Raw genomic sequence first — 26,721 nt, forward strand, 5'->3', positions numbered from 1 at the left:
TGACGAGTCTAGCTAATTACCATGAGGCCGGTCCGGATACAGAAGAAAAAATATCACGGATATTGATTCAATTATTGAGCTTAATGGTCGCGAGATTGTGACAACGATGGAAACCCCGTGTGATTTATCAATGGGGCAATGCGAAAAACGATCGCCGTCAGCGTCGTCGTCGAAAGTAAGAAATACCTCGGAAACGAACTGCAACAACCTGTCGGGCCCGCGAGTATCCTGGACCCGGCTAAACGTGTCAACGTGCGAGGGTCTGATTTACTCTCGTTCGGCCCGAGAGTCGTGACTAATCTCCGCGATCGAGTAACCGTGAGACTCACGACGGTGCGGCGGTACACCGCCGCGTCTTAGGGGGGCATATAGATAATCGAGATAAAAAATTTAGATAGCGGTCGCCAGAAAGACGTCAATAAGATCTGCTCTCGACTCGTCGAGAGTGCAATGGCAAAAGTAAAAAAACATTCGCATAAAACAAATTGTCTTTCTACTTTCTACAATTTTGAAACAAAAAATTAAAGTCCTTGTGTTCTGTTTGTTGCAAAACTTTCAGAATCTATGTAGTACTAAAATGCTCTTTATAATATAAAATGTTTCCTTCGTAAGCGTCGGAAAAGATTAAACAGCCGACCAGGTTTTGAACCTCGGGATCCTTCGTTCTCACAATCTAGCATCTCAGCTTGCTGCCCCACGACTGCTCCACTACTCTCCTAATTATTCCGACCGTTTAACAAATACTTAAACAAGCCTTACGGCTCAATAATATTCCTAAATATCTTAATATTTATCATCATTACTTTTCGTAAGAAATATAAGTTAAGAATTTATTAACGCGGTGCAAATGTAACATAAAGTATTTTAGGATTATTTAAAAGAAAGATCTCGTCATCATTAACAAAGATAGCAAGTACTTATAAATGAAATTCACACAACAAGTCAAACGAACAGTAAACTTGGTCGATAATTTTGAGACATTTACTACACCAATTATGCTTCACAAATTAATTGCTCTCTCGTTTATTGCCGTTAAAGAGACGTAATTTGGTTGAGAAATCCTCGCGATAGGGGACGGTAGCCGAGAAGATGAAAAAAGAAAGGAAAAAAGAAAGAAGAAGTTAACGAGTGTGAGAAATAAGACAGAAGAGAGCCAAACGTAAAGACTAATTACAGCTGCGGTGATAAGAATTTAGTTTTTTCTCGCGCGTCATTGAAGGTAGTAACGCTTCCTCTTATTAATGGGAACACACATACACATCACCCAGAACCCAGACTTTGTTAGTTAAACTTAAATGCTTTTTTCATCCGTATTGCAAGACGCTGTGCTTCAAGTAACGTTTATAATTGTGAGACTAAGGCCCTACGCACAATAGAGAAAATATTAGGAATAAGAATAAATATTGAATATTAGGAAGAGCAATTTGGAATTATTTTACTTCAAACAAGGGAACGGAATGGATTAGTTATTTCTAATTCTTATTTCCTAATTCATGATACGTTAATCTATTTTCTTGTTTTGAAATGAAATAATATCAATTTCCCACTTCTGATATTTATTCTTATTCCTAATATTTTCTCTATTGTGCGTAGGGCCTAACGCGCACTACCAATCGCGACCGTCAAAAGCAGAAGAAAGATTACAAAATTTATAATTATGCAACTTTTTCCTAAACCAAATAGCTTAAAATATTCTGCTCTATATTTATTTACTTTCGTAAAATTTTACATTTATGGAAGATTTTTTTAAGTTTCTTATTATTTGAGATATTTTCTTTATAACGATATTTTATCATTTTTGCTTTTGTATTACGAATGTGGATTTGAATTTTATTCAATCTAACAAAATCACGTATCCTTTGCAACCGCACATTTTTTAATAGACACAATGTACGATAAACATTATTTTATGGGGTAATATCGAGATAAAAATCAAATTGCCGTGCGAGTGAAGTAAAAGAATAACTATGGCGAGAGTCTCGGAACCCAATTCAAATTTAACTCGTGATCACCGCAATTCAGGTAATATGTAATAATCTGTGATTTCAAAGGAGGTACTATGCAAGAAAGAGCTCCATTGTCTTTGCAAAATTATCATGACACCCTCAGGGCGCACGATCGCTCGTCTATGAAGCGAGCGCCTTCGACTTTCGATCAACAAAAACGATCATTCTTCCATAGAGCCACGACTTTCGAAGCAATGAAAAAAACTATTTTTTACGATTCCTTTTTCAAACAAATATTTCTGGCTATATAATATCAATTATTAATATTTATAAGCACTTGTACTAAATTTTCAAATAAAAGCAATTTACTTAATTCGATAATTTATGTGTCATTTTTCTTATAAAAATACATATTTATTTCTAATTAAAAATTTTTTTAATTGTTTAACATCAGTGTTTAAAATCTTGTTAAATTTTTTATAAATGTCATTATATATAAATATATAAACAGAATCTTCTATTAAAAGATTAAAGGAGTCTTCAAACAGTTTATGAATAGCTCGGTGTAACAACAGCTAGAAGCATTTTTTTAAATTTCTTTTTGTACTTTTCTTTTTGCAACACCATATGGTTCGCGAAATAAGAAGATTGGCATGCGCACGACCAATGAAACACGCCATTACGCGCACACTATTACATTAACAAACAATTAACAGATTGTCCGAAAGATTCGTGGGATTTTCGACAGTTGTTCAAATGTGCATATTTCCCTTTTTTATGTAATTGTACTTGGACGACCCCTCGATTGCGTGCGAAGAGGATGTTGTCCGATGTGACAGCTGGAAGATGCGTTGCGTGTAAGGTATACGACAATGCAACTGTGCATAACGAAAAAGAAATGGTGAACATTGAAAAATTCCATTCAGATTGTTACGTCAAATAAACACAAATATCAATGATGTTGACAGTTTTACTATGTCCAAATATAATACATACTTATATGTATATTTCATTCCATGCTAAAATTTCGAAAGTTTTTATTTAGATATAAATATATTTTAACAGTGAGTTGATCGATAGAGTGTTAATTGACTTTGAGTGTAAGATGCATTCACGGAAATACGACAGCACGCAACATATGCGTCGAACGCATTGAATATACATATGTATTAACAGAACATTGTATTAACACAACCCGTACTAAACTGTCAACTGCCGACTCGTTACTCCTCGCTCTGTGATATGTATTTTAGCTTGCATGCGACACTTCGAAGTTGCAGCACACTATGTTGCCGAATTAATTCGTCATACATCGCGTGACAACAAACACGACGCATCGCAAAATCAATGGCATTGTCCGACATCTCGATTCGGCAATGTTTTATTTTTATTTTAAACCCTGTCGGAAAATGATCGGGTGTCGAGGACGATAACTTTATAACTAGACACTTGCGAGATGTCCTGCGAGCTTGTGCTGTCGTCTCTTTCAATCGTCTCTCTCTATTTAATGGCGACGACATATTGAAAGGAAACCGGAAGAAGTGGAATGATCGCGATAGTACCTTGTTGAATTTTTCGCTGGCAGGAGAAAAAAGGAGTCTCTCACAGGTAGCCCTTTGTAACAAATAATTTTAACGTGTCACCGAGCCAAACGATACGATTTGGTCCCGTAATTTTAATTGGTACCCGAATATTTGCATAGTTCCTTATCCTTCTTTTTTGTTTTCTTATAACGAGTAAGTGTCTTCTCTCGCCAAATACATTTAATTTTATCGAGATAAATCATTATCTGTTAATTCTTAATTACAATTAACACTTTAAATAATGAATTTGACAGAACTCTAGCTTTCTCTTTATTTTGGAAATACTCATTTGATAGAAATTTTATCTTTCAATGTTTTTTATATTTTGTTTTAATATAATTACCTAATTCGAAAATGTTATAATACAAGATAAAAAATAAGTAACTTTTGATTGTTAAATTAAATCTAAAATTTTGCTAAGGTTCAGAAAAACGCATTTGAAAAGAACAAGAATGGAAGTTCAATATTCGCTAATTTTTAATAAATTTAATGACAAAACGCAACTAAATAGTTTTCAAAAGAGATGTAGTAGCAATATGTCTCGCGTCCAGTTTGAAATATTCTTGGTCGCGATTCAGAACGTCATTTTTGATATTTACATAATGCCCGATTTCATCCACTCTCTTCAATAAGGTTCACGCGCGAAATAACTATCGTCATCCCGTGTACTAAATTAAGTATATGCAACCAGCGTGCGCGCTGCATATATTCATGCCGACTCTTCCACGCTATCGGAGTATCAATTTCGAATACCTCTACCTCTCTTTTTCCCTCCTTCTTCCGCTCTCTCCTTCTCTTTTCTTTTCTCCGAGGTTCCGCAGGGGCTCCTTCGGCTAGTTTTCTCGGAGTCACGAGAGAGTAAATAAATTCAGCGAATAATTCCGTCGGGTAGAGCTTCCCTGGTGACCGGTATGGGCGTGTTAGCATCGGGGCTATTCAAGCGAGTCTGCGGTAGCCTCGGGACATCACGAGCAGAAAAGCACGCTCTTTCCTACGCCTCTCCTTCTTGGTTCGCCTTCTCCTCTTTCTCTTTCCCTGCTTCCCATCGTATACTACTTTTCGTCTTCCTTTTCGTTTTAGTCGGATACGTTTTTATACACGGTTCTCACCTGGACTCTCGAACTTTGTGCGAGACTTTAAAGTGATATTTTCACGTCGGCGAAAAATTTGGTTTTTAATTCAATATTGCAAACATTTCATGACGAGAAACCAAAGACAAAATTTTATTTCGCGAATTCCGATTAAAATTTATGCGATACTTTATCTCCGAATAAATGATCTATGTCCATATTATTATACTTTTCGTTATTTTAGATGCATACTAAAAGAGAAACTTATCGTGCACGACTCTGTTGTTCCTCGCGAGTTTTTCCACGTACGCCTACAAATGAGCGAGAACAAAACAGCACCTAATAGGATTATAATTCATCAAGCCGTAGAAATACGAAGCGCAGTTCCCGAACGGAAATTAGACTCGAGAAAGACGCGGGAGATAAAAGTTCAACGCTCGCGCATCGACAAAAGCGTTCCTTTTTTCTCTTTTGCTTCCTATCCCTCACCTTGCTGTGTTCCAAAAGACAGTATGTTCTTTTTTTGCGCGGGTCACATACCTTTCTTTCATTGCGGCACATCCGAAGGAACCGGTGCGCGCGCGCTTTCGTATGTGTGTTGTGTGTGACTGCTCGATTATATACCGGTTTCCTGAGCTCGCTCCAGTCTACGGAAGGAAGACAAGAGGATCTTTGACTTGGCTTTCCCGCAAATTATCGCACCAACATCTCCCGCGATTATACTTTTATTCGCCGTCAAGGTCAATTTCTCTCGTTGAATGTGCAGCGCAGAGCGACAATAAAGATGCATCATAAATATAATAATAATAATATGACATATAAATATATATTTAGATGCGGAAAATGTAACCTATTTTATAAAAATCATTTTTTTTCCTTAAATCTTTTCAATCCAATCTGTTCCACAAAATGCTCTATCGTTAAGCATTAATCAAACAAGTATTGTATAATAAAAATCAGAAATTTATTTCTAAAATGCTTTTTATATCTTAATATAGGATATATGTATATTGCGAGGGACATCTCTCTGCTAATTTATTATGCAAGATTCTTTGATTGTTACACAATTTATTGCTGCAGGACAAAGAAAAGCGAAAATAATAGTCCGATAATCGATGCAATGTTCTAGAACATGAAACCGTGTGCTTGTTTTTCAGAAAAATCATTCCGAGCGCGCCGAGAGCACGTAATATGAGGAATGAAACGGGAGACAAAGCGACAAGGAAAAGAAAACGAACGAACTCAGGTACCATAATGCGATTACGACATTAACGAATAATTCGAGAACGATGGCCACCGGAGTCGAAGTCGGATATTTTGTAATCTTTTCCTCGAAGAAAATGTTAATTCCTATTTCGAATCACGTCACTCGTCTCGCGAATTTGCGTCGTGCGCACCCTTATAGTCAAATTTAGCAATTTGGAAATATCTAATATGGCGGAATATTGAGTAGATAAAGATTGTGGAAGTAAACGATGATGGTTTTATCATGAAGAATTACGAGGCAATTTATTTTATATTTCGAAAATAAGGATTTACTTGTTGACAAGTCACTCGACTGCCAATTCCTGTTACAATTCAGAATAAAGGCAGCGTGATTAATGTGATTAACATGCAATTTTGTCATGGAACAAGATCACTCTTATCTACTTTTCATCACTATTCGCGAGTTTCTATTTCCAAAAATTTTATTGAATTTTTCGAGTAAAGAAGACGATTGGTCAAAGATACATTTTTTTCGCATAGGCAACAAAAATTTAACTTGTGCGAGATAATGCTGATATCCACTCCAACGTAGCAACAATGTGAGTCGATTGGGTTGGATGTGAGATGCTATCGATAATCAGGTATACTCCTTATACATGATGCGATCGATGTTTGCCATGGTGGCTCATTAAAAGTCCGCTCTCGCAGATTAGCGGAGAGAAGAAAGAAGAGAAAGAAAAAGAAAGAGAGAGGAGGGAGGGGAGGGGGAGAGAATAAACGAAGAGAGAAGGGGAGAAAGAGGGAGGGGGAGGGGGTAGCTGCCGACCTGTCGTTATCTGGCATATTTTGCTTGTGTCAGAACGAACTGTCGCCGACGTGTGTTGTCCGGTATGCATATCGCGCAAGCGTTAAGTTGCCCGTAATGGGCCGACTCAGGCTGCAGACGGAGCTGCATGATCAGCTTCGGACAGATACGAAGCGCGGTTACCGAACCTGACTCTAGAAGCCGAGACCGAGTCTTCACGGTTGTTTTCGTGGTCGTGTCGGCATTCGTAATGTTAAAACGAAACATTGATACTTTGAAGACGCTTAGTAGCAATGCGCTCAGTGATATCTTAATGTATAAAGCACTTTACTAAATGGATATTGACAAAGAGTCAGCTGCGCAATGGGAAATGTTTGTATAAATTAAAAAAACAATCTCTTTTACGTAGTATATAGTCTGAACCAATCAAAACTCTTGAATTTAAAACAATTATTAAAAATCCAGTATTTAATTTGAAAACGTAATAAAATAGCATCAATGAAAGATGCGACGGTTGTCCGTTGTGATAATTCCTTGGTTAGAACTAACACAATCTTACTTAATATTAGGTACTAATATAATTGAATTAAAAAATCTTTATTCTACTTTTTTGGATCGAAAAACAATTTTTACTAATCCGATTGCTGACTTTCGCTTTGATTTCTGCGTCTGCAACTCGCGATCGAACAAACTGTTCGCTCGTCGTAGAATTATGCCTTCAAGAGAGCATAATTGAAGGTGCTAATTTTCGAGCCGTTCGCTCGAGTCACAATAGCTTGAATTACGCAAGGGAATGCTTGACAAGCATGTGATGGAAGGCGTGCAATGGTAGTGGCGGTCGGATGATCCGGGAAAGGAGGAGCGGAGGACTAACGTGCGGCGCTGCGTCTGCGTACGGAGAACAGGTGCGCAGGATAATGGGTAATGCAGCGAGGAGCGATGAACTTCCGGTGCATCCTCTACGGCCATTGAAACGGGGATGCAATTAAGTATCTTTGAGAGGTCTTTAAATCAATGCAACGCGTCTTCGCAATACGCCTGCACGCGGAAACAGCTGTGAGTGCCTTACCTTTCGTTTTTCTTAATCCATTCCTCTGCCTCTCTTACATTTATAAAAGAGCCACATTTATTAATTAAGTGCCCTGTAATCTCCCCCAGTCTGCATTTGATTTATGAAAAAAGCACAATGTCGTTTCTTAAGGACTTTGATCGCATCGTTTAATAATTATATGATCTTTGTATTCTCCACTTTATATTTGATTACTATTACTTTATATAATACACAAAAATAATATATTTATAATTATGCTCAATATGCCAACATTAAAATCATACAGTGTCAATGTTTTATTAATTTAATTAATTTTTCCTCGTGATTATCTTTACTTTTCTAACTATATATCTCCGGAGTAAAAGATGTGTTATTTTGGATTAATTTAAATTAAAGAGACACTTCTTTGTGAGATCAATATAACAAATAACAAATTCAATGGCTCTGTTATTGTAACCTACAATACACCGAATTGGTGAGAAAGAGTAAACCAGAATCATCATTATAAACCTGGCTATCAACTTTATAAAATAAACAATATAGCCTGTTTGCACTTTGTGTGTGTGTTTTTTTTTGTTTATACCTCAAAGGGTTAAAAATTATAGAGCGGTTAAAAATGGGGTCAGCAACCAACTATAAGATATTTTAATTTTATTAATGCCATTCGGAGGAGCATTGTTTGTATCCGTTTGTATAATTTTGACTTTTGTTTTTACCTCACAAGAGTTCGGAGATACAGCATTTTGCTGATAATCGACCAAGAGGGTAACTTTATCAATTTTTCAGATATCTTAAAACAGTCGACGGCATTCAAAAGAGCTTTGTTTGTATCTCTTTAATTTTCATTTGTACCTCAAGAGTTTGGAGATACATTTCTCATGTTTTGATAACCGACCAAAGAGTGACTACGACAATTTCAATTGTTATAACTCTGAACCAGAGTTTGAGGTACAAACGAAAATTAAAGAGATATAAACGAGTACAAACAAAACTTTTTCCAATGCTTTTGGTCGTTTAAGGATATCTTATGTTAGAATGTTCCACTCTTGGTCGATTGTCGAAAGTTGTAAAATGCTGTATCTCCGAACCCTTTGAGGTATAAACTAAAATTAAAGAGATACAAATGGATACAAATGGTGCTCTTTTGAATATCGTTGGCCGTTTACAAACGAAAATTAAAAAGGTACAAACAAGTACAAACAATGCTCTTTTGAATGGCGTTGACTGTTTTAAAATATCTTAAAAATTGAAAAGGACTGTATCTCCGAACCATTTGAGGTACAAATAAAAAAAGTGTAATACGAACAGGTACAAATAAAGTACAAATAGGCTACATTATTTATTTTTATATTTTATAAAGTTGGTAGCCAGATTCACAATGAAATACCGGAATCTTGTCCGTTTTTACAGAAATCTATCTATATCAAAGTATCCAGAAGAGAAATAGGATAAGAAAGAATGTCATCGTTCACACATGTAGATTCTGACCTTATCTCTCTACTCGTAGTTTCTAGAAAGTCACTCTTGTTAAGTTGTTTGAAGGTGACACTATAGTACCCTCTACGAAAAATGTATATACAAAAGATTTACGCATTAATAAAGATATTAATTTCTCGTATACTTTTGCATATTTTTTAAAAGTGACATGTATTGTCAAATTCATATTTTAACAATAATAAAAATAATCTAAAAGTGCTCAAATGAGATAATTTGATTATTCATTTGAATTGAGAAAAGCCTTTTATATTAATTTTATCAGGATGCTGATAAAATCTTGAGCGAAACGGAAGAGATCGACTCGTGAAAATGTTGTATTCATTGCACTCCGACCAAAAGGATACTCGATCGAGAGGTCGGAGCACCAAGGCACAAGATAATCGACCACGAGATCTGTGCATAAGCAAAAGCGTGAACCATTAAAGTCGATGGCTTGAAAGCAATTTTATGGCATCTATAAAGCATCATGATCTCATGGCAACGTTAATATTACGTAAGAATCAGGATCATCAGGATATAGCGTGTTTGAGATAACAGGTACGCTCTAACATCGAGCAAAATAAGCGTCGCTTCTTTTTTTTATCCGTCCCCTCAGAGCAAAGAACAATTCGAGCAATTCTGTTGCATAATTTAATAATATGTCGGTCAATCCGTACAAGCATATTTAAATAACGATATAATAGCAACATCAAAAGAATTGTCGAATAAATTATTCGAATTTTATGGTACAGTTTAATATGGAATAATCTTTACTGAAGTTTGTGATTTTAAGATTTTGTCAAAAGAATTTAGCATTAAAAGATAGAAAATTATTTAAAAAGTGCTATCCATTCTAAAAACTTATTTCTTATCCGAATTTTCTCATTCGTGACAAATCTAATATCTAAATATTTTAGAATCCAATAATATGCATAAAAAACAAAAACGATTTTAATCGAAGAAGCGTATTAAAAAGTGCAAATCAGGAGCGGTAGTAATAATCTTATATAAGATTTAGTAAATATTTATGATACGAGATTTATGAAAATCTAAATCAATCGTGGTTCAATAATTCTTCTCCGAACAGATTTTATGAAAGCTGCGTGGTAGTTGGATCACGCGGCGAGGCAAAAGAAGATATTTACTTTTCCTAATCGAAGGCATTTCCAAGGGGATTTATGATCGAGACCGACTGTAAATTCAATGAGCCGGCCGGAATAAATAATATTATTCGCCGAACGAGCCACGTGCTCGTCCAGCAACGATGTACATTAAGATGGAGCAGATTAGCTCGATTTTACATGACGGTCTTCGAAGAGAAAACGCGCAGATTGTAAAACATTCTGTTAATAGGAATACGTGAGACAGTTTGCAGGAAGATCCGATAAAATTATGACAGAATGCGGCATAAACATTCCAGGGTATCAGCGCAACGATTCTGAGGACGGCCAGAGAACGTCCAACCACTTGCCGGATGAATGTTCAATAGATAAAAATGTTTCTGCTTTCGGAATGTGTAGCCATTTAGAAGTAAAAGTTGCTCATACGATCCGTATGTCAAGTTTATTGATAAAATTGTATATACACGCTAACCAAATGTTTTATGAAATCGTCTAACAATATTCAATAAACAGCCATATGTTTTATTAGAGTATCTTTTTAAATCGATCAATGTCTCCGATTTATTATTCCGCTTTAATGTCTGAATATCACTTTATTAGAGTAACATAATAATACAAAAAAAACAATTTTATTATAGCAAAAATTATTAGCAAAAATTTAATAAAAGATTCACGTATGTCGTAAGTTTTTAGTGTTGTACATTGCATGTGGCATTTATAACTAATATTAAATTTCTATTAAAAAGCCACGTAAAAAGATCGCTGTTAAAAATCAACTGGCGTAAAAAAGTAACCGCTTCCAATGTGCCGCGACAAACGCAAATTTATCGTACTATTCTGGCGGAAATAATGGCGGTGCCAAAAGGAATCGTCTGCCATACAGGTGCCGCGGAATCGGGGGGGGGGGGGGGGGGGCACCCTGAAATTTTTCTGTTTTCTTCAGGTATTTCATGATCGAAAATATTGAGCATCAAATATTTACATCAAAGGTAGAAAAATGGGTTATTTTTCTTTTCTTTTTTTTCTTTTTCTTTTTCCTTTTTTTTTTTTTTTTAACTATTTACTCGTTCAATTGAGGTACACTATATAACGAAAAAAATTAAGCGCATTAAGTTAATTAGAATAAAAAATCTGTGCATATTTTTCGCACATTTACTACTGAGTGATCTATTATATGGTGTTTGAATGGAGTTACATACATATACATATACATATTAATGTATTATGTATCCCCTTTATAAATTTTGCCCTCTCAGATGAAAAATACTTCCGCGACGCCTGCTGCCATATCCATGATCAGCAAAACCAAGATCGTGTATAATTTAATAAAGAAATCGATGTCGTGCCGCGAGACAATTTCGGCAGATCGCATGCAGTCATTGTGAAAACTATTTATTCGCAAATCGGATGGAAGAAGTAATGGAAGACGAAGGCGTGGCAAAAAGCAGACGCGTAAAAGTTGCGGAAAAAACAATCCGATGGATGGCCGACTGTATGCGAGTAAGGGAAGAAATGAGAAAGATTCATGGCGGAAATCGAATATCACTCTCGTCGTTCTCGAACAAAACCGGTTTGAAAGAAATGCAAACGATACAGTTGCATCGTGTCATATACTTAAAGTAGTTACATAATTCGATTTTTTATAAAGGTTACAAGAATATAAGAAGATATTTTTATTAAATTTTATTGCAAAAATAGTAACTAATAAATCTTAGGATAATTATTTTAACATGATTTTCAAGACCGATTCTGCTTTTGACGAGTCGATCGCGTTGATGCTTGACGAATATATGTTTTCAGGAAATAAAGAAGAAAGAGACGATGCAGTATCCATACGGTAAAGCTACCGCGTAGTGCAGGTATCGATTTTTTTTTCAAACTCGCGAGGAATACGATAAGGACCGATAAAAATCTGTTTTTGCCTCTAAACGAAATTATCGAAATAACGCAAAATCGATTCTCACTCACTCGCTCGCCCGCTCGCGGGATGCAAGCGTCGTGATTGCAATTACGAGACCGACAGAGGAATGAGCGCAAACGTCTGCACGCAAACGGCCGTTTTAATTTTATAGCGCGCTGTTTTTCTACGATCTCGCGTTTTCTCGCGAAATCATCCTGTGTGACGCGTCGGTTCTTTTTTTGTAGTCTCGAAACTATTTACCTTAAAATACGTAAAAATTCTTACCATATACATTTAAATGTTTTACTCTTTTTAATGCATTTAAAACATCGCGCATTTAAATTCATAATATAATTGTTTCAAATTTTTAACTTTATGTTCCAAAAGAAAAATATATTTCAAGTTTTTTATTGTCTATTAGAGAAGTTAAATAAAATAATAAAATTTAGTGTTTATTCTAATAATTCTTATTGTTTCCTAATCATTATATCAACTGATAATAAAATTATTAATAATAATACATGTTTACTAGTATTTCATTAATTATAAATAATTATTAATGTCAAATTACAATTGTCAAAAAGCGTTTGTCGCTGATAAGATAGACACTGCAAATTTCTATGATCGTTTTTTACTTTGAAGCACATTCCATTACCGCCGATGGATTTAACTGCGTCATAAGTGCAAAATAAAATAGGAAATGGCCGTAACATTGAAATCAATAAAAATATGCCGTGACATGAAAAAAATGTCAATTACATTCACATAACGCACGCTAAAAGCCGTCAAGGCCGAACATATGCATAGAAATTATCCGGTTATTCGATACTTTTCACGGTAATAATAATTAGTTCTGGTGCAATTTCCTGCCGACGTCTTCGTCGGTCGCGATAATAAAACAACCACTAAGCACGATAAATCGATGGTTAGCAATAACGATGACGAGGAATCAGTTTACGTCACGGAGGCAAATTACGTACGTGATCTATCGAATTTCAAGTTGCACCTTCCGCTATAAATATAATTAATTACTGACTTACGATTTCCTGCGAGAGATCCGAGCATGCAAGTAAAAACGCCAATCTCTTCTCTTATAATGAAAAGACTTACCTAAAACAGAAAACAAATAAATATGTATTAGTATAAATAAAGTAAAAACTATTTTACTTTACTTCAAATCAGAATCGCTTAAATTTAACAATAATAGAATTTTGAAATATTTTTACCACATTTCTTCGTGGGAATAAATATAATTTTAATATCAAAAATTTTGATATACGACAACGTATAATATGTAAATTTTTTTATAATTTTATGGTAACAAACAAATTATATTGCTGTTAAAAATATTGATTTTATTAATGTTTTTATACTTTTTCTCGTTATGTAAATTGAAGTATGCACCAAGTAGACTATCGAATAATCATTAGAGATACAAATAAGACAAACTTGAAAAAATTACTATAAAAATACTAATATTGTTTCAACTATAATTTCTCTTATGATGAATTTTCATGTGTAACTCTCAATATATTCTTCGAAAAAATGTCTTATAAAAAGAAAGAAAATCCGCGATTTTAAATATTAGACACGCGGAGGAGGAGTGCAATCAAATCCCGAGAAATGCATAATCGAAAGACTGGCTTGCGATTTTGAAGGATGAAATCGAATATCGTCGGCGAACTTTAGTCTCAACATCAGGCAACGCCCCCCTCCCCCCCCCTCTCATCTGAAGAACGTTTTGTTATAACCTCGAGTATAGCTTTGCCTCGTTATAGTGCTGCATTGCTGTCTCGTGTATCAATTGCGGAGCCAGCATCCTAAAGTGGCATCTAGTTACACTGACCGGACACTCTGCAGCCATGGTTACCGACTTGAAGATTGAACTGTTTCTCAGGGCGATGTAAACATCATAAATAATTACAAAGTAAATTGTTAACTGTAGAAAATAATACATAAGTACTCGTAATAATAAATTTTGATTTACCACCAGTATTAATTTACCAATGTATTATAATTTATAATCAATACATTAATTAATATAATTTTTGTACTTAACGTTTTGTGCCTAACGTTTATTGCTAAACTTATTGCAAAAGTATTTAAAGTATCGGACGATACTATAATTAAGAAATCAAATTTATGCACTTTCTATCCACTTATTAAATCGTTTAAAATTCTAAAAGATAATTTTTATTTAATATCTATCATATTTACATATGCAACTCAAAATAAAGTTCAATGATGGATTTATTCGAAAGCAAATTACCCACCATAAAGAAATATTTTTCCGTGAAAAAGTAACGTATCGAAAAAATATATAAATGCACTTATGCATATATACAATAAATCTCATGTATTTAGTAACGTTCCGTCGAGTACATTAACAAATCGTACAGGAATGTGTTTGATTTTAGGACCGTCGTCTTCGACGGCCAAAAGGTTCCTCGGAACCCTCCTTGTAGCAGTACTCCTTTTTCGGCGGCAACCGGCTCCTTACTTATTTAAGCAAAAAAGTCTTTGCGTTTAAACTGGTTCCAGAGCAACATTTCAGATCGTGTTAAAATTTTCTTTGTCCGCCTCGATAAGATATTCACAGAAAGAAAAGAAAATAGAGATACAGCAAAACCGCAAGATGCATTATTGTTAGTATTGTATGGCATGTACAATAAATACTTGTAAGTATACATACACAAGAGGATTAGTATAAATGTACAGAGAATTCAATTATGGACATGATTCGTGCAATATTTTTTATCTAGAATTAAAAAGTTTCATCAAAATAAGAATGTTGATAGTCTTCGAACTCTTAAAAAAGAAGGTTTCTCGTTGAATTAAATTGCATTTTTCAATAGTAATTTAGAAAAAAGGATAAAAATAAATTTACAATAATTATAAACATTTAAGCTTAGAATATGAGAAGTTTGGACTTAAAATTCGTTAAAAAAATTATTTCAGATTTTGATTTGTCATTTACCAAGTATGCTCACCAGCAAAATAAATCACTGGCGTATATATTATATTTACATGGCGCACCATTCTCAATCGAGTTTTGCAGCGAGAAAACGAAAAAAAACTACCGCGTAGCACTGGTATTTGCATTTTAAATACAGCATCTCTCTGGGAAACTAAAGATGAAAAATAAATCCCTAATAGTCATGGATTCTCTCTTAAACGGATTTTAAAAAGTGCAAACTGTCATTATGTAAATTACAGTGGTTGCATATTTATACGTAATCATGGCTCCGTCGAGATCTGCACAATCGAATCTGATCTTATTCCGGCAAAGAAATACCATTACGATTAGTAACGGAGATCGCAGAATCATCAGTATCAAGGGAATACGGTAACTTGAGTAATGTGTGAGGCTAACGAAAGCTCGTAAAGATATAATCGTAATCGGCAGAAACGTGATCATTAAGCCTGGCATTCTTCTCGAATCAGCACTGCTCGTTCCTTAACTACTGTTTGCTTAACACTGACATTCTGAATTTTTTTTACACAAGCAATCAATATCGCAAGACAACATTAGTGATACAGAAATAGAGGAGCTAGAGAAATAATGATACTAAAACAGATTTCATTCGACATTACGTTCAGTCTGTTACACAAAATAACGATATATTTTAGAATCAGTCAGAAAAATAAATTTCTTAAAAGGTCTAATAAGCAAATAAAAATAAATAATGGCTGATAAATATCAAATTTTTTAACGCCGTATTATCGCAACAGTAATAAGAGTATCGATATTAAAACTAAACGTGTCAAAACATAAACGAAGAACACGACTTCTTTTCAATTAAGCAAAATTTACTGTGTTTTAATAGATAAAATTCAATATTTCCAACTAATATTTCCAAGTATTCTTCTTAACATTTTATCATATCTATATAATCCGTTGTAATTTGTATGTAAAATACTTAACAAGTGACATTAAATATTTAATGTTAAATTAAAAGTAATTAAAGTTAAATTAAATGGAAAAGTAAATTATAAAACAGTACAATTAACAGAGCACGAGATCGGATAAAAAAGATAGAGATGAATGATTTATAGTGAGGAAGCGTAAAAGGAGTTTCTCTCTTTCTTTTTCTTCTGAGATTGGTCAGTTTGAATATACTTTTTATCGGCATAGAAGTCAAGAAAGGAATTATCGATACTGATAATGCAGCAATGCGTCGCCTTATTGAGAGTCGATTTTTTGTTACGAGCAAAGCGCGGCAGGCAGGTATAACGCCAATAACGCCAATTGACGCACCGCGTTAATCCGTAGTATGTTAATTTATCATGTACTGTACGCTGAGTTGCGTAAAAGCGAACCGCAATATAATCGCACGCATTGGTATGGTCATGTGTACACTTATCAATAGAACATTAACAAAGCGCGTTTATGCGAGCCATGATATTAAGTCGAAAAAATCGCTTTAAAATCGAATAAAATTCCAACTTTTGCAGTCGCACCGATTGAGATTACAACCCTTTCTGTCTTTCGACAACTAAGAAAGGCATTAATCACTTTAATTACTTGCCGACCCGGTCACGGGCGCATGTACGTCCGGCTTAACGGTAATGAATAATAAATACTACGATACCATCGATCATTCGACATATGTAGCAACGGGTTTCGAGCCCGTCTCCGATTGTAATTTGTTCACTCGTTAATTCCCGACCGACATTAATAAAATTCAATAAAATTGCCAATCAAATATTAAGATCTTTTCGCGTTTTCGCTGTCCTGGCTTTATGCGCTAGTCACACTAGTTATTACTGTGTAACCAAATATAATGATAGATTTAAGACAGTCGGCGAAGAGAGAATTCTAGAATCGCGGCAATTAACTTCCGCCAATAAAGTCGTTTATTTCGGGGTCTGAATTAATTCCCTCATTGCGATAACGACAATCTCTCCGCCCAAATTCCTTCTGATCGATAAGATGGATTCTCTCGACGCAAGGTGACGCAAGAAGATCAAAAAAGTAATCTCGATTGTTAATGCGAAAATGAGAAATCGTCGGGCCTGGTTAATTTGAAATCGCGCTATTTGTTTATTGTCTTTGATATTTCTTATTCATCACTTGCTGTTATCGGTGTTTATATTATATATCGTCACAAAACAGTAAAATTTCCAGGCTGTTTCTTCGTTGATCTCTTGAAGATGCACGTCTAATTCCGGAAATTGCTTTCACCTTCGCAAATTTAATTTTCTCTATTACTTACTTTTTGCCTTGCATTCTTTTAAAATTTTTACACTTTGTTATTGCTTATCAGAGTTTGGATCAGTTATTGTATCACTCTACTGTATCATCTACTTTCTCATTTAAAGGCACGCTGTTTTTATTAGTTTCGAACACAGTTTCCGTAATTCCATCGAATATCGCGGTCGAAGCAAGTACTCCAATCGAACTGCAGACGAAAAGGAATAGTCAAGTCGTAGCCAATGCCGTCTTATCTTCATCTTCTCGGTAGCAAAACGAGCTCTCTGGTAGGTATACGTATACGCGTTCGTGTTTATACCGGCTTGTCTATCCGTCAAATGCTCTCTTCTACCGGGCTTCATCCCGCTATTATCCACGGGGATCTAGGATTGTCTGCCGCCTCTTTTGCCGTCACACGCTCGTCCGTCCGTCCGTCCATCCGCACGGAATAACGGTATGTTGATATAGCGGCGGATCAGATGGATCGACGGCACAGGTTGTACATCGTTCTCCGCGAAAGAAAATTATCGATCCCGCATGAACGCGGAGATCTCCCAGCCGGGGCTGCGTATCCATCGATCCATGGAATATCAATAACTCTGACCTCCACGGATGACAATAAATTGGATGTCGTGCTCTTGACTTGTAGTTTAACTGTACGTTATTATGGTGAATGACGTATGAAATTATATACATTTATTTTGTTGCTTTTCGCAGAAATTAGTATAATATTTTACATAACATAGTACGTATACATGCAAGAATATGATATAAGAACTCTAGAGTTTTAAGATATGTGAATGTTGAGCTATCTTATCTTATTAATGATTTAATATTTATCTTCTCTCTATTCTTTTGATATTAAAAAGTAATTCTATTTTCTCTTGTGTAGTATAAAATTGCAAGAAATGATATTGATAACTTTTCTATGTCAAAGCAAAATATGTCGATATTTATGCCGGTGTTGGTTATCAGTTACACGTTATATATCGGCGCGAGCATAGTGATTTTGCCGGACAAGTAACGTTTCCGCACGGAGGAACGGCAGAAACAAAGTACAACCCGGAGGATGCAAAGCACCACGATGGGCGTAGAACTTGGAGACAGTTCGAAATAAATAACACCGCGGGACAGAACAATGTATTCAGTGTCGCCTTTGTATCCTGCGAATCGGGCTGTCGCTTGCGATATACGCACGTTAAACTTTGCGCCGTGACCGCACAATAGGCAAAAAATTCGTATCACCCACCCGGACATTCTAGTGAAATTATGTGGAAATCGAAAAAATAATTGACAAAATTATTAAATATTTTAATTAGTTCAAATACTAAATTCTCACAATATATTCTTACAGAATGCTTGAGGACAACTTTGTGATTTCAACATAAATCCAAACGAGAAAAACAGAACAATACGCTTTTCGCTTTGTCAAGCTCTCGCGATCCAATGTATTCGGATGTATCGCGGATTAAAATTTTCCCTTCGTCGAAGACATCGTATCGAAAGCACTTTCGATTCGTTCTGGATTCGTTGCTAGTCCCAGTTTACAACGACGATTCTCCTATATGAAGGCGGGAAGAGGTCGCCGACGCGACCTATGCTGAAAGCGAGTGTAAAGAAAACCATCCTCCATACGGAATGGGCCATCGAGGCGACCTAGGGACGGCGTTTAAAGCTGCATTTGTATGCGATCCTGCGCAGTTTCTTGCACATGCACGCACGCACGCACGTCAATCCCGTTGTGTCCTTAAATTGGCTATTTCCACAAGGAAAGAACAAGGAGGGGACAAACGTGAACGAAAGAACCGACGCAGTCACCAGCCGAAGAGGGAATTGGTCCCATAGAAATCAGGCTGCCCTTTGTCAGTACCAGAAGGAACGTAATTCCATTGGCCGCGGTTCGTCAGCTCGCGAAGACCAATTCCTTCGTCACAATGATGCGTTCGTCTCGAATCGAGCTGGCGAAAAGCACGCTTCGTCGAAACATCGCAATGCGCTTTCGCGAACCTTTGCCTTTATAATTGATAATATAGTTGTACAACAATTCCAGCTTAATCTAAGAATACTCGGAATTCGAGACAAATGAGGATACAAGATATAAAGTGTCATAAGACAAAGGGAACACAAAATTCGATAAGCCCTTCGATAAGTGTAACATTGATAATTGTTTTAAATACAACAAAAAAATGCATACAACAGTGTTCGGAATTAGTTGCACATTTAAAGCGATTTTCGTATGTCAACGTGTCCTTTCTCTCTTTATTACGCACACTGCAGCAGCTAGGGCCAGCATCGCCGGCTGTTAGAAGCGGCACTAGCCGATAAGTAAATAAGTAGTTCTTCTTTTATAATAATTATTAAAATTTGAAAAATGGAAGAACCACTTTATTTATCGGATAATGTCGCTCCTAACACTCGGCGTCGCTGACCTTAGCTGCTGCAGCGCACGCGGTAAAAAAATAGGCATACGAAAATCGCTTAAAAAGTGCAACTAATTCCGAGCATTGACATACAATATCTAACTCCAAAAAGATTCAAATTTTCAATTGGAAAAATCTGTATACATAGATACAAATATTATTATATGCATTGCTTACATATTCTTCTTGAAAAAACAATATCATTACTGCTTTACTACTTTTTTGCAGAAAACCATTAACTTAAGCACTCTACTTATACAACAAATATTTATTTCAAAATCTTTCTTTCGTTGTAAAACTCCTGCCAGTAGTGCACTGTCGAGCGGAAAAAAATACAGGAAAAAGTAACGAGTGAAGGAATATGCAAAAGAGACATGTTACCCAGAAGGCATAGTGCGTCCGTCTCTTTCATGGCGGCCATATATCACAAGTGCTCCGAGGCGAAACACAAGGCATCATACGCCACATGTGTACATGATTCTATGATATTGTCGAGGCTCCTGATGACAATTTCAGAGGTGACTGATGTCTGGACGAAGAAGACACGCTAGAGGATGGTGTCTTGCTGGACGACAATCCGGCTTGTTAGTAATAAAACGGCTCGAGAAGCCCTTACTTCGCAAATCTTTCTCTTTTCTCATCAATTATAAAGCTTTTGTTTAATTTTGCTTCTATCTTAATTTTAGCGATTAAACTCGAATTACTGTCAGACAACTTTATGATTAGCAATTTAAACCAAATTGTGAAAAATGTCAAGTTACGCAAATTTGGTGATATTGGCCGAAAAACAGACACATATTTACACATATTTATAGCTTGACCGGCTAAAATCGTAATAAAAAAATCATCGATTAAAAAATGTCAATAACTTCTGTTGTCATTCTGTTGTCAATAATAATTAAATTATGACAATAATCTTTCAAAGAATTAGTTTTTAGAAAATTGTATATTAATCTTTACTGAGTGATGTAAATTGGTAAAACTGATTATATATGTATCTGTTTCCAACATCTTATGTAATAAAAATTGCGTTTATTATCAGAATACAATCTTTCGCTTCAAATACACTTGACAAAAAGTGTTTTGAATCATATAAAAGTGTAATTCAATAAGAAAATACAAATATTATTCTAGTATCTTTTCAAACACAGGCGATTTTCTAAGATTGAAATCAAGGTAACATCATCGATCATGGTAATTAGATAACAACTCCGATTCGGAGAAAAATTTTCAGTTTCCCGATGTACACGTACACGCTCAAGATCTATCTTCCTGATCTGTCAGGTACTGGATAAGATAAACACTTGATTTTTCTCGTCTTCGATAACTCTCAAACTTTACTCTCAAAATTCTTTCTTCTTCACTTTGTCGGCTTAATCAACAGTCGATTATCTAGACTAATTAGATGCTATCTTTCTCCTTGTCTAGTTTTGATTTTGTCCGAAGCCGGATAAAGAGGAACGAGAGATGGACGCGGATAGAGAGAAGTACGGCCAAGAAAGAAGACAGTATGGCGGTGAGAGAATGAGAGGCCAAAGAGAGAACTTGCGAGCGTAGATGAAGCGGATAAGCTCCGCCGGAAGACTTAGCGGGCGTGTTGGGTAAGTTCAGATAGAATCTTGACGGGCTCTTGACGCTTTTACGTACTGTATCGCATTTATGTAAGTATTCCCGCGAATACGTCAACTACGATCCCGTGTAGCGAGATCACGAAAGTTTTCCTCATCTTCGCGTTACTATTATAAATGTAATTCGTCAAACATATTAAAGATACAGTAAAGTGATAAGATAAATAACGACTAAATTTCTTGTTATTTAAAGTATATGAAATAATATAATTGCATATTAATTAATAATATGTAATCAATTTTTTAAATTACTATATCAATATACGTATATAAATTAAATTGAGGTTTCTTTGTGTTATATAAAACTATAATAAAATTCAGTAATAATCATGCACAAATCAGATGTGTTATTATTTGGCGAAGCAATGTCTTAAAATCACGGCAGGTATTGTTCCTCAAGCTGTGCGATAAAAATGGCATCGACATCTTCGCGGTGGAATGATGAAGTGGCTGAAAGAACTGAACACGCGCGCGGAACGACGCGGAAGAAAAAGGAAATCGCAATGCCCGTGGAAAGAGCATTCAAAAGTAGCCTGGACAATAAATGCGCGCGTCTCCTTTGCTCGGGAGGGTGCCATCACTCCTGACAGTCGGCGTATCTCTGCTTCGACAACTAACTCGCTGTCTTTCTTGCCGATCGGAAAGAAACAAAAGCATGAATGCTTCGCTTCGCGAGACGAACTATGCCTTCTTAATTAGTCCAACTGAACTTGGCCAACTCGTTTGCTGAGCGAGTCTCTGGCAATCGCGCGAGCTTTTCAAACGCGAGTGTGAATATGTCGATTAAAGAAGGATCTTTCAGTCGGAGATAGCTGTTAGTATTGTTCTCGAAATACGCACTAACGTATTTTAATTTTATTCATACGTAAAGCATTTTGCAGAGATACAATATTAATCTAATAAAACGTAAGTAAAAAAGTTTTTAATAAAATAATTATTATATTACAAAGCTATAAAACAAGGCGTTTTGCAAAAGTCGAAATTTGGAATTGTTAGAAAACCGAGGAGAAGTAGTGCGGTTGAATCTCGTCGTGAAGGAAAAAGTGGTCCAGAAAGATTAGTGCGACGGAAAGGACTGGAAACGAGGGCTGGAAAATAACAAAATGTGGTTTGGAGCCATTGTCCTTCTGCGAACAATGCTGCTGGATGGTACCGGGAACAATCTACATCTTTAGCAATGTATCATACGAATGCGGAACGCCTGCTTCATCCGAGTACGCAATATAAGCATGTGCGCATGCGTGTTGGGTGTATCAAGCTGCGAATATTGAGATATCTCCCTTCTTGGTCAACAGGAGTAACAAATCTTTCGCGATGCGATGCACGTCGTAAAAGGAACGGTACGAGAACGAAGGACAGAGTCGGGAGAAAAAAGAAAAACCGCAGATTGCACGTGACAGTAAAATATGTCTCGATTATAATTCGACGCTATGAAACTTTTCATATTTTTTTCGATCATCATCAATGATTGATTATCTATTATCGCCAATACGAAGGCTTAAGTGCGAGAAATGATGATCTAGCGTTGTTTCAATTTCATTCAAACTGGCGTTTCTAAGTGAATACTCGGTAGAAAAATACTCCCTGTGTAGAAATGGCGGCGTTTCGCGAATTTCTGTTCCGTGTGAACACCTAGCAGTGTACGCGCGCGTGATGGCGTGGCGGATAACATTGTTTCGCGTTGTATGCCAGAGTGTTTGCGTGGCGATTTGTAATGCCTTCCCGCGCGACACCGGCTTTCTGTCATCTCCATCCGCGTTATAGTCGGGCATCTAGAAAAGAGATTATCGCGATGGAGAATAGGAGAATCTTAAATAGATTACAAAATGTATAACACAAAATCGTCTTGTGATTTGAAATAACTTACGGCGTGGAAATTTATATCTCAATTTGTCGTAAAGAATTTTTATTTGATTAAATACAGCCGTAGTTTTATGATATACGGTTTTCAAATCAATTAGTCACTTAGATAATAATGCAGATATTTCACTAATTTTGCTTCCATATAGATCACAAACAGTGTTTCATATCAAATTTTGAAGAGTTATAAGTTTATATTATTTTCTTATAACACCATTTAATAAGCTTGTAACACCATTTAATGCCGAGATTTAGAGAAAAAAGTAAAAAAACATGCTCTCAACAGGAATCTTTCTCGATGAAATATCAAGCAGTGATTCAGAGAATCTCACGTCGTGGTAGTTGTTATATACTGATAGTCGACGCGGACGGTCGTTGGGGTAATTTAACGACCGTTGGTCCGAAGGACCCGACTCATTACAACTGTGTTGTTTAATAGCGAGTTGATGCAATCCGCGGCATATTGTTCGCCGCGCTACCGATTTATTAATCTACATTTTTCACGACTGCAACCCACGAGGCGCGTATCGTGCGAGCATTCATCAGCCAGGAAGAGTGCCGGTACTATCAGATCGCCCGGTAGAAAACGCAATAGCGTCGTAATTGCTCTCGTACGTCAATGACACTGAGAGATCTTGCGCCACTCCTCCTCTTCATTATACGTGGATAATCGGTAAAACCTCGTGTGTATAGTGTGCATTTGAGCACAATACAACGGGCGCACCCTGCGATATCTGCAATATGATAACACGCGTGCTTGTCGTTAAATTCCAACCCGTAATGCAATAAAATTGTATATAATATCTATAATCAAATATGTTATGTAAAGCACTATATAAATTAAATATGAGCATATATACACAAAATATTATAAATATTAAGAATATTATTAAAATGTTAAAAATATTATATTTTTGCTAACTAGTAAATATTTTAATTGAAACAGCAATTTAATTAAAGTTCCACTTGTAAAAATTGATTCTTATCATTTGTTACTTAAGAATGCAAATTTGATGAATTAAAAGAATTAATATCACGGATGTGCTTGATACAACGACATCTCGTAGCAATCGTAATCCAGATTTAATTTCTGATCGAGCAACGCTTCTTTCGACGGCAGAGAAAAGCTTCTCTCGTTACGCGACGCGCAACTCGCAACAGACACGCGGAGGAGCTAAGCGAACGACAATTACAAAGGCCGGGAATAATATGCGCAAACCACCGATGCTGCGGGTCCGTCGTGCAAAATCCTGAATGCCCAAGTATCCTCTTTCCTCGAACCTCTTAGCGCTATTTAGCGGATCCTTTTACGGGACAGTGGAGTCCCGACAAGAAAGGAAGGCACGACGTACGGCTCGACGAAGGGTCAAAACAAGAAGAGACGAAAAAGACGAGAAGGAGCTCGAATTGACGCAGAATGAGGAACAGGACGAGAAAGCGGAGGAGGGAAGACGGAGTACCAAAATGGCCAAGTAAGCCGAGGGACAAGATAAGCCTTTGTTCCCGCACGAAGGCCCACGGGGGCCCGTGGCAACGGATCCCGTCGTCTCGGTCTCATATTTCGCGAATCTCGCTATCATATTTTACCACTCACCCTTCCTCTCGTTTATCCTCCCTCCCGTGTCTCACCGGGCACCGGAAGATTTTCGAGTCCAAGGATCCAAGAGTCTCTCATTTTTTGTTTTTCTCGCTTTTCGGACTCGTGATTCCGTCCGCCCTACTCTTTTCGGAGCATACTCGCTATTCAATGTTAAGAAATTCGATTCGACTAACCGTTCTCTAATGTGTCAATAATACATAACTGGTACACGGCTGGTGCCTTAATTAGACGATAGATCTTTCAGCGTTTCTCTGCATCGATCTTATCGCCAGTATAGCGTGTGTACAGTAACGACAGAGCGACAATGAGCTCCGACGAAGAGCTCGCTTTCGCTCAAAATTGCGCAAATTGTATAAATCGATCTCATAAATCGAGTGTCCAATGGGAATGAAGAATGGAGAGAAAAGCAAAATCGCACTTGGGCGATTCGTAATCGATGATCACTATTTTCACGTCTCGACTTTACGTTTATCGCGCTTAATGTTCAATTTGTTGCACCGCGGGGATTCGCGTCATACATTCGCGCTAGTACGGTGACCGCTATTGCATCAAATATTGTTGCTCGGTTATACCGGAAACAGAATTTAATTTGCCGCCGCGAAAATTTGACCTTTACCTCGTTTTCAAATAAATTTTAAAACGCTAACAATATGAAAATTTTCGCAATTTTAAAAAAGAATTTTTCAATGATTTGCCGTTTTTACATATTTTTCTTTTTTTATACTAAATTTATTTAAAATTATGCTTCTAGAAAGTTGATCATATCGTATACTGTATGAGGCAATCTTTATTATTTCTTGAGCCTGTCCTTAACAGGCCTGTCCTTAACAGGAATTTACAAATTTATTGGGTGTGAGATATAATTTTGCTATTTTGTTATATAAATTTGACAGTGCTTCATTTCTCTGTGAGGGACTTCCACGAAGTCCTTAAAATTGTACTTTAAGTTTGCGACTTTAAAAAAAAAAATAAAGACAAAGGTTTAAGCTCCAATTTCAGATCTTTTCCAAGTTGCTGGTGGCCTGTCTGGTTTATGCGTTACAAATTTGCGAATATAACCAAAAACGCATTTTTTGGGGGATTTAAACCCCTATTTTCTTAGAAACCTGACATAATGGACATCTTTGCTAAAAACAAATAAATTTGAAGTTTCACCAAAGATACATTTTAACTCTTTGTCTCTTTTATTTTTACGCTTTATCTCAAATGTTTTACTTAAAATAACTACAGAGATTTGCTATAAACATGTATTATTACTAAATCGCCATTCTATGGAAGAAAATTCGCTTGTAAGCTGATCGTAAATAAATGTGCTTAAAGCTTCCAGAGAGATATCCTTTAGTGTTTGCGCGATTTTGTGATATCGACAATGACGCGCGCGTATTCGTTGTCGATTATATCATTTATCGAGCGCGCGGATCTCTCGCAATTTTACGCTTGAATCCTTAAAGGATCCAACCGAAGGGATAGACTACGTCGTTCCACCGACATCAAACAATTAAGGCTGACTTATGCGCGCCGACGCGTAGCGTTAAAAGAGCAAACGAGTTACCGGTTGCTGCCCTCCTGCCACGGCTCTTGTCGAGTATCAGATAATGCACACTGCGGCATACTGTCATCTCGGAGGAATTTACCGACGACGTCGCGCGGGCTTGAAGCCCGGAGCTCGGGGTCCACGCATGGCGCGATGGCAACCGGCCGCCTATCGTGCGCGGCGGATCGCGTCTTTTCACGCGTCTCGCATCTCGTATCTCGCGATTTCCCGTGAAAATCAAAGTTGACGTATCTTGGTAACATTTTTCTTATTTTTTATTAATTTATTTATCTTGGTAAAATTTTTCTTTCTTTTCCATTAAAACAT

The 26,721-nt window shown here is 36.4% G+C and overlaps 1 protein-coding gene across 7 annotated transcripts in view; it reads right to left on the reverse strand.

The window, feature by feature from the left end:
* Nucleotides 1-26,721, reverse strand: part of N (neurogenic locus Notch protein) — a 260,349-nt gene that overhangs the window by 67,664 nt on the left and 165,964 nt on the right. The window lies entirely within an intron of this gene.

This window comes from Linepithema humile, chromosome 5 (assembly GCF_040581485.1).
Source record: "Linepithema humile isolate Giens D197 chromosome 5, Lhum_UNIL_v1.0, whole genome shotgun sequence".
NCBI classification, from domain to species: domain Eukaryota; kingdom Metazoa; phylum Arthropoda; class Insecta; order Hymenoptera; family Formicidae; genus Linepithema; species Linepithema humile.